The sequence below is a fragment of the Rhyacophila brunnea genome, unplaced genomic scaffold, assembly GCF_057557595.1.
Source record: "Rhyacophila brunnea isolate RB1 unplaced genomic scaffold, BYU_Rbru_1.0 scaffold_15, whole genome shotgun sequence".
NCBI lineage: Eukaryota > Metazoa > Arthropoda > Insecta > Trichoptera > Rhyacophilidae > Rhyacophila > Rhyacophila brunnea.
The window spans coordinates 6,960,692-6,971,971 of NW_028232806.1; positions in this window are offsets into that span (position 1 = coordinate 6,960,692).

The window sequence follows — 11,280 nt, forward strand, 5'->3', positions numbered from 1 at the left end:
TAAAATTATCTAACACACAATTTAAAGAGGTGTTCAGATTTTTACACTACTTATAAAATACCATTTACAGTCATTGTGACACACATCATGTAACATACGCAAATTGTAGTATTAAAATTTTTATATCTAATAACTATTGAGGGTTGACTATATTTAGTAACCAAACCTTCCAATATAATATGTAATTGATATAAAAATTGTATGCTCGCTTGGACAACGGAATGGCAAGATCACTTATCTGGAATTGGATATATTATGTGCGGTTAGAATGAATTGTGGTGGAGGGTTGTTTTAAAACCGATTTGACTGCTGTTTTGTAATTTTTTTTAACACATTCAACTGATTGAGCTGGGTGCATGTAAATTGTACGTAAAATATTTCACTGTGGCACAGTTCGTCCGAAAGAGATGATCTTATACTATACGGTCTCCAATTTTATTAGATTCGATATTTCATAAATTCAAGAAGGAAAATCTAACCTAACCTAACAAATAATCCAGTATATCGGCTATTTTCAAAATTTGTTTGCAGCTGACTTTTCCTGTAAACCGACAAGAACCGTGATTTATTTCGACATGAATTTTGTGTCAGTACTATACGACCCAAAGAGGTTGGACGGTCTTTAATATACAGCGATACAATATTTCACGGTGAAGTGTGATCACTCTATGCTCTTCTGAATTGTAGCGATTTGTCCCTAACGCGCCCTGTCTTTTTGGCTTGGAACAGTCGATATATTATTATGTTTGAATTTGTTATCAAAAATTATCATTGCTTAGTTTCTTCCAGTTAAATTTACTCTCAATCAGTTTAACGTGTTAAACATGCAAATTTCCACCATTCTCTAATATTGAAATCTCTATTATTTTGTGTTATGTACTTATGTTTCATTTTATATTCAACATTTATTATTATAATATATTCTTTAAAATTACTAAAGTTAATTCGGCATTTTTAAACTGAATTTAAAAAATTACTGCCTATATTTGATAACATCTGAAATAATTCTTAACACACTTATACCTAGGTATTAAATAGGTATAAATTTAATTATTTAAACATTCAATTATTTTTAATTAAGTATGTTATTTGATTTGCGATTGATGCAAGGCATGCATGTATTGATCAAGCGGCATTTTTGGGAAAGTCAGATAATTAGTTCAAATAATGTTTGATACTTTCACGATTTTTTGCTATTGTAATCGAGATAAATATGTTTCCCATCAACCCTCTAATAATAATAGTTAATGCGTCTGTGAATTTCTGGTTTTATAAACAAGAGTGAAATAAACTCCCTACCTCCCAGAAGTCGATCATCTGCACGTGTAAATGGGTATTCGTTGCAGCGAAGGGAAACCTATTTTCTTTGGACGGTTATGGGTCAGGCTAAGTCAACAACTGAAATATGCGGCATACATTATTCAAATTTATACATTTATCAGACACTTAATTATCATCATCAGTCCGGATAAATCTACTGATTGATGAAAGCCTCCCCAAGCTGATTACATTCCTCTCGATCATGTGTGTTGTTGCCAATCGATCATTCTTAATACTCACAAGTCTCTGTACGACATCAAGATAGTAAAGTCGTGGTTTTCCTGCATCCCGTTTCCCTTTTGCTCCACTAAACACGTCAGTGTTTATTCATCTGTACGTGTTTCATGGCCGGCCCATTGCAGGTATTAGGTTATGATAAATCTGATGGTGTCATGAATGTAACAACGTCGCCATATGCCATCATCGCAGATGGAGCCAAAGATCTTTCGCAAGATTCTACACTCAACCACCTGTAGCTTCTGGGAATCACCAACAGTAAATGTTCGCATCTCTGAACTGTACGACAATATTGGTCTCAACCCGATTAACTAATTATAATGTACTGATTCACTCGCCATGAGACTTTTGCCAGTGGTAAGTGTTAATCTCGAGGGTCTTTCCCCGTCAGCGAAAAATCCATTTTATTCGAAACTCATTAAAATAGCACTGGTTAGTATATTTGCAAGTTTCCCTTGATCCATAAATGCATTCCGCCATCCAATCGACATAATGAAGAACAGGAGATGCAAAAAGACAGAGTTTAATTAAATTAATGTTTTCGTTTATTTAATATTGGTTCTTTTCGAATGGCTATTTAGCCGCCATCATAGTGAAGTTAGCAACGATCATGCAGCAGAGCAAACGGGTCACCCGATTGTCACCTGACAATGTAGAAACATGTTGAACATATCATTTTATAAACTACACGGCTGGTGAAGTCCTGTCGGTGTAGAATTGATACCATGTTATTAATTACAAGAAACTTAATTGATTCTGTATATTACATTGGATTTGTTTTTTAAAAAGATTGTTAAATGTCAAATCGTTGCTAGGTTCACTTGCGTGCCGGTTAAATAAGCAATTTTTTTTATAATCTAAACCAAATAAGTCCGTATGTAATAATATAATGCCTTATCTTCCTACAAATTTCATTCCCAAATGTATAATTCAGGTACTGAGGATTAAACGAGTACAAATGATATTATTAAAAAATGAGTTAGGAGCAGTTTACATCATCACACACCGATTTAGGCGTGAAATTTTAATAAATATAAATATTTTTTCGTGGAATAGTAAAGGTCCCTTTAAACGTCAGTTCTGTTGTCCGTTCAGTCGAGGGTTCAGTTTTGAAACAGCAGCAGCAGCAAACAGCAGAAACTGCGGTTTATTTAGACAATCAGTTGCCAGGTCAGTTCGGAATCGGCGGTGTATATTTACATATTTATATCGACTAAAAATGAATATTATTTTTATAATTACTTTCTAAACATATTGGTTGGTGTAATGCAGTACCTATATTTAAATAAATTATAATATTTCAATCAAAATTAGAAAAGTAGTAATTTTACTGGCAACTCTAAAATCGGATACGAAAAATCCATCCTGTCGCGTCTCCGTTTTGGTTTCAGTCAGCTGCTTCAGTTTTGCATTTACACATCAGTTTAACAGACAGCTCGACGGAAACGGAGACTGATTGGATAGCAAAACTGAACGTTTAAAAACACCTTCATGAAAGATCATTTGAGAACGAGACCTCATTTACACAATGTTTAAAACAGTTATGTAGAATTTACAATCATATATTTAACTTTGAAACCAATTTATTCAGTATTGGGTTTATGGAGGTCGGACGCATTGACTGATTTTGAAGCCGCCCCCACGATAAAAAATTAAATAAAAATCATAAATTTTAAATACTATATTATATGTACCTAGTAAAAATAATATCAATGTATCTTTTTCCTAGCAAAAAGCTTTTCGTTTTCCTTAAAAATAAATATTACTGTAGATGACACATGAGAAATAAGATTTTGTAATAATAATCATGACAGGTTTGAACTGTTTCGAGGCTCCCCTTTTAAACTTCTGTTGAATCGGTTGTGTCGTCTGCATCAAAGAAAATTGGTAACCGGTGCAGTTGTATTCGTTCAATGCTCAATACCTCAATCGCTTGTGATGTAAAATTTTATCATTTTTAAGATACTATATTTTTATTGGTTATAACAAATTCATTTTCTTTTTTGTTAGTTGTATGTTAGTACCTATAAAATATCTCAATTTTGAGAATGACTGTTTTTTAACAATTTCCAGATTGCTATGTAGCTTGTTAAAACATTTTAAAAATAGACTTGTTTGTATACCATCGTATTCGTCAACACAATAAATTTATTAAATATCAGGTAAGACTAAGCCATGTTTTTCGTTGAGTAAATATTTTGTTAATCCATATTATCTACAATGCTGAAATAATCTAATCGAGACAGCAAACGAAATATGCGCACTCATTGGTTGATGTGTTATAATATACATGCACTATAATTATAGTCCTTTTCAACCATGTCCACCTCTTAGCTAGAACATATGGACACCATACGGTGCCTCCAAGAATCCTTGTCATTCTTGCGTTTTCCCAGGTCATGCCAGTAACCCGTAGCTCCACCATATACACTCTGTGGAGTGTATTTAGCGGCTTTCCAGGACGCCTGAATCTGGTTGGCTTGAAAAACAGGCAAGTCCGGTTGAAACTCTTGATATGCCCCAAGCTTGTAGCCGAGCCAGGGCCAACGTTGCCTCTTCACTCTGAATGTGATGAGACTGCTTGGTCGGTAGGTGGTGGATGGAGACCGCATGCATCGGTTCTCGAAGCTCAGTATATGGTTGCTCTGAGCTATAGCCTCGCTATCCGAATGGAAATGTTGGAGCAACATTTAAATTGATGCTGAATGTTTGGGACTCACTTCTGTACTCGATGTTGCTATTTTACTGCGATACTTTTTACTAAATGCACTATAATTATATTACTGATAAGAAATTCGATGCTACTGGATGCAATGATCAGACAGACCATCACGTGTTCCGCAGTTTGAAGAATCATCGGAGTATCCCCCCACTGGTAAAATGTCAAAAACCCAAAAAACTTTGCCTTTGTAAACACTTTAATATTCCCCATACTAATATTTTTTAACCTTTTCAATGCCTCATGATATTTCTATGGCAGTAACTGACAGGCCGCAGATTTTTAACGACATACGTTGAATGTAGAACAAAGCTCTTACTAAAATCGCTGTAATATTGGTAATTTGTGGCTTGGTATTTCATAATTATTCAAACAGATGTCACTGTGTGTTCAATTTTTTAGATTATGCAAATCAATCGACAGTGGCTAGTAATTTGAGTTTTATGTGCGGCCTGTCGATCACGGACTCGTAGAGCGAGAAAACTCGCTGAGGGCATGGTACCGGTTAAGTCAAATATATGTATTGTGATTAATTTTGTATGGCTGGAACGTCGTCATCAGATAATGGATTGAAATCCTATACACTAACTAGCAATACTGGCTTCGCCTTAGGTTAATTTTTAATTTATTGTGTTGACAATACCCAACTAATATTAAATAATATTTTACGATGAAAAATATTTCTTAATGCCATTGATGTAACAGTATTGTGAATCGGCGAGGATTGATGCTTCTTTAAAATATCGGTAATGAACGAAGGGAAACGCTTCAGACAGGAAGATTGTATTGTGATTTTCTTTCAGCAGCGGTGTTTTATTTGAACTGTTTAGGTGGCTGTATTTTTATAACGTGTTCAATTATTCATATCTACATTAATTATTATGTAAACTTAATACGCATAATGTTTATTGTATTCGGGGATTGAAGTATTTTGTAAAATCTCATTTGAAATAAATAAATATTCCTTGAAAATTAATCTGTCTTTCCATTCACATTGACACTTTACCTGCTGCTTCTACCACTGTGGCGTTCTGTCGCAGTCAAACACAAAGCACCAGGGGGGACGCCATCGTAGCGTCATGGGACAATTATTGTGCAATTTTGCCATACAAAATAAATTCAATATGCGATTTTTGCTTTAAAAAAATATCAACAGATGGCTGCACATGCACTCAAAATATGAATTCCTGATAAAATAAATACTTGAGCGAAAGGAAGAGGGCAATATGTATGTCTAAAAAAATCGAAAAATGTGTTATACATGTCAAATAAACCATAATATATGCACAAATGAGAAGAGGAATGAGTTGAATCAATGCCTCACAAAATGGTCCAAAAATCAATGTTCTTTTGGTCCTATTGAAAAGTAGTGATTTTAGACTTACCGCCTTCTTCTTTTTGTACGCAGAAATATGTTTTGCATTTTTTCATAGATGCCAGTTGTTTTAAAAATTCATTGTATTTTGTTTTACTCGCATAAGTTTCATTCGCCCATATACATTTTCATCCGTTCAACCGCATCATAATATGTACGGCATATCCCGAGCCTAATACCTAAGTGCTCATCCTTGTCAAAACAAAGCCAACAATGTAGTACATTGTATTCTAAGCTGCCTGATTGTTACTTTTGTTTCGCCAAAAACAAACACTTAGGAATTTGAAGTTCTCCACTCGCGTTGTGTAATAATTATTTAGCATGGACGTATGTGAAATGGGTCTTAAACCATACTAAAACAGTCATTCCTTCCACGGATAGGCTTGTGTTTTAATGTTTTTGTTTTATTGTATTGCAGTAATAACTACATTTTGTGAATTAGTGACAACAGACTTAAAATTTGATTTAAATAAATATCAAATGGTTCAAAAGTTAATTTCGCGATCAAAATGTGTGTCCTTTAGTTTGGGTTACCATAATTGTACATAAATTATATAAAAATAGAGAAAAACACAGTTTAAAGTACAATAGATTTTATTTCATCAACTTCTTTTTACACAACAACACTTATAATCTAAGATGGACGACCAGTTCGCAAAGGTGGCGCCGGTCATTACAGGAATATTAAATAAATCGGTGTACATTATGCAGTTACAGATCAACTTGCCTGATTTTGAATCATCCAAGGATATATCTTCAATGGAATGGATGATCCGTCTAAACTCTTTTGATATCAACAATCATACATAAATTTGATGTGATTTCGTCACATTACGATGACTAACTTATGATGTGATATCAAATCAAACAGATGCTTTTGATCCCCAAAGTGTAAGGAGCGCACATGAGTAATTCATTGCTGCACAAACTTCAATTGATTTAAAACCCGGAAACAAAATATATTAGAATATGAAAAAATTTGTACACATTTTTTACAGTATAAAACCCTATCTCTAAAATTATCGGAAGAATCCTCTAGAAAGTTTTAATGTATCTGGCTGTTTTTGTAACTTAAAATTTGTTTAAACTCTAAACCAAATATGTTGAAGAAAAACTTTCTATGAAATTGGAGCCTCCATCAGTATTGTGCTTAAGACTTTATTCGTCAAGCTGCACCTACGTAACTATGACTTATAATGTATTAGTATTACAAACCTTAAAATATACAATAAACCATCATTGTTTACATGAAAAATCACATATAACAGTTAGTATGTGTATATAAGCAAAGTGAATATGTCAATAACTGGCAACCATATTAATTTTATTTACAAACAATACATGTACGCTGCCAACATAGAAAATAATAACTCTTCTATAATATCTATATACTGATTCAATCATATGAAAAACATAATTAAATCATTTTTGATTCAATGAATATAATATATACATGCAACATTCTTTATTGAACATACACATTTATGTATGTTCAAATAAAGAATGTTGCATTTTGAAATCTTGTGTATTTAAAATATATTTCTATTAAAAATTGTGAAGTATGTCAGTACATTAAAGCCAAAATTTGGCGAGGTCCAAACGCCATCTAGGAATCAAAATTAGTATTGTTAATAGTTACATTGAAATAATAACTTTAATATGAGTTAAGCTTGATTAGTACATATTTAATTCAGTAAAGCTTTCTGCAATCTAGGATTTTTTCCATTTACATATTAAAAAATGGCCTGGAATTGCCATCAAGTGTTATAATACAAAAAGTACATTATTATATAGAACTGCAACCTCTTTGTAAGAAACAGAGACTTGGTATAACATAGTCACTGTTTTTTTTAACTGCATAATGTAACCGCGCTTCAAACGGTGAGCCTGGGATAAAACAATGTCAACCTTCGTATTCTTTGTTTCGAGAAAAATCAAGTTTAAAAATTAAAATAAAATAAAAATAATTAATATTTGATTAATTTATAAATCTCGTCGTAAGCATCCCATGCAAACCATTTTGTCAAAATTTGGTCGGCTGTGTACGCCGTCTGACAATACACCATAATTTGCAGTTGTCACTATTTTACCCCGGGTCCTTCAAATGGTGGGTTCGTACAAGAGAAGTCTAAAATTTGCGCAAAAACCAAATCTTACGCAATCTGTATAATACATTGGTTTATTTTACATCATAATTTATATTTTTTATAATATTAATCCCAAAGAATAAAACATAAAAAAACAACATATTAATATTCTACATAATATATACAATACTAAATAGGATACAACATTTTAAAATATTTATTATTTTAAATACATATAATTATTTATTTATTAAAAATGTAATATTCCTACAAAAACTTTTTGGAAAAAAAGCATGTTGATCGAATATAGGCATGCCGTTTGTGTTCTGTTATTTTTTTAATCTTACAATAGCTGCTTTTATGCGTGTATTGCACGCATTGAGAGGTCTTTTCTTTATTTATCCAATAATGATAACTGTCAATTCTTGGTGGGAAGCCATTACATTAATTAAAATAAAAGACAATAGATTGTCGCGTCCATTAGAGAAAAAAAATGAGTTTTTGATGATATTGTATTCGTATTCTAGATAAGGGGACAAACGCATTGTAAATAATTCAAATACTGAGGATTAAATGAGTATATTATGTGATATGTAATTGAAAATTATTTAGTTTTCAGGTGACATACAGTAAAACCCATACAGTAGAACAATATTGATTCGCCGTAAATCAAAATATTTACTAAAATTCACATAATTTATTTTTAGTGTGATTTTCACTAATTCAATGAATGAACCATAATAGTCAACACTGATCTGAACCATCTGAAACAAATTGTATCGGAACCAGAACCAATGTTACGAAATAATGAGTATCCAAGACTTCACTGTATATAAATATTGTCTTTTATTTTGATAAACATTACTAATTTCTTTGATATTAGCGTCGTTGGCAATACAATTAAATTGGTCTGTCAGTGTATCTACGCTGACAAACTAATTTATTATAATATTTAAAAAATGTCATTAGCAAACAAGCCGTAAGCGAATAAACGTTCAACAAATTTCACTAAAACAAAACTAATATAACTATTATAATAATATATATAATCATTTTAAGTTATAACCGTTTTGCACTATTGCTAGAGCGAATCTGTATTATCTCATACATAAACATAGACTAAAGTGGAAAAGAATCGTGCATAGACATTTACAGAACCAATTCTGATTTATAGATACTTCAGTATAGCCCCGTGGTGGATGTCAACTTTTCGGCAATGTAAAGAAAATTACTTTTAAAAATTCACAAAGAAGAGGTCTTTGCAGGAGTGTCAGATATGTCAATATATTACAATCGCGTGTTAGTTATGACCTTGTAATACTGAAGAAACAATAAGACTTGTCATACATTATAACGGCTAGACGAAACTACAAAACGCAGGAAGTAGCAGTCTAGTTGTACATTTCAGGGACGATTCGATAATATATTCCCTGCAATCATGCTATCCTTTTGATGAGCATCTGAACACCTCCACATAATATTACCTTGTCCGAATAGTCCCTGCAATGTACATCTAGACTGGTACGTCCTGCGATTTGTAGTTGTAGCCGTCGTATGTGCAATGATCCTAAGTCTTGATTCTTTTCCTATCGCAATAAGACAATGCTAAATTGATAATGGCTACCTGTCATCTGTCAAATTGACGCCCCGTTAAATATCTGTCAAATAATTAGATATGCAAAACCTATTGTTTTAAGACAGAAATAAGCCACATATTGTGATTTCACACAATTACAACGTTTCATATTTGGTGCGAATTCTTAATACATAGTGCTTCTATTCAATGGCATCAGGATACTTATATTATTGTGTTATAATTTTGGGGACTGTTTTACATATCTGTTTCCGTGACTGTTACAAGTGCTTTATGGCAACAACCATACTTCAGACTGACTTACCCAAAGAAAACAGACTTTCCACTTGAGAAACGCATCTAATTTCTGGGAAATTAGAATCTCTAGTAATGAGTAAGCCATCAGAGCATCTCCCTCACAGAGCCACTGTCAAGTATCAATACAGAGAGCCCTCAATAGTCTGAGAAGCATTGATAGGGCACACCTGAGACAATATGGTGAAATGTAGGTTTTCTGATAACTATGCCTGCTAATGCAGTGAAATACAAAGCATGAAATACGTTTTCGTGCATGAATAATTGTGTTTCCATCATTAAGACCTGACACATCGAAGAAAACTGTAAAACCAGTCGTTTGAGCACGGCATCCAAAACAAACAACAGCAACAGCCCTAATTACCATAGACAATGTACATACTACAACAGTAGTGTTGTCTGACAACAAGCGTCGCCGCGCTCGACTGACTAACTCAAGAAGAAACATCTATCTACTTTTGGGTAAACAAACGTTGTGGACAATGTGCAAGTTATAAATAATATATTTGGAAGAATTGACAGTGAAAACAACATTTGAATTGAAACGATGTTCTTCTATCCACAATGAATTACAATAGAAACCCATGTGTACTTTAGCCATTCTATTTATCTGTACCAAAAAATATAGGTTGCTTCTTATGGCTATGTGACCAGATATGTAAGTCCCTAATTTTGTTGTAAAAATAATGCAAAAACGTGTCAATCGAATTAAATGCTTTATATTCAAAACATTACATATTCGGTTGTCTTAAAATTATAAATGGTTATTATTAATTTATTATCATAAAAACGAGGGTTCAAAGTTAAACATTCCCAACTACAGAAGATAAGTCAGAAAACCTTTTATGATACCATTTAACGTAGATTGGACGACAATATGTATAGATCAAGTGACATTTACACAAATTGTAAGAAATTGGCGCAATGACGCTTTCACAACATTTTGATTTGGTTTGCGTTTAGACTTGTGGGAACACAATTGAAAACAGAAGTGCTTCCAAAATGAGCAAAATCATCCACAGCGTTTGTAGGAAATAATTTAACATGTAAATTATTCAAAAGACAATTATCTTGTAAACAAAACACTTGGATAAATGTCATCTACAAAACCAACAAAAGGCAATTTTTTTTAAGATATCAACGATTGACTTTAAGCCCTCGATTTTACATTGCACATGTGTAATTAACCTCAAAAGTGAACACATAACAACTGAGAAAAAGAGGAACATTTAAGGGAAGCCTTCAGGCAGTACAGACGACAATCGCTATGTTTTATCACCATGAGTCCTATCCCTAATTAGAAATATCGGAGAACCAAAAATCAGTGATTGTTTGTATTTGAAACACTAACCTTGTAAAGGGACCAACATGTGATGACAAATTTGATGTGATGATGGGGACTGGGAGGGGGTGTATAACCATCCAAGTCACAAAATAGAGACATGAATAATTATGAAATCAAAACTTGCAACACGGAATGAACCTTTCAGCTCATGATACTGTATGGCCCACATTGAACACATACAGTAAAACCTCGTTAATACGAATTCCAAAGGACCGAAAATCGAATTACGAATTATGAAATGTATAGGGGGGAAATATTAAAATTTAAAAAAAAAAAAATTTTTTGATTTCCATTAATATTGTTTACGAT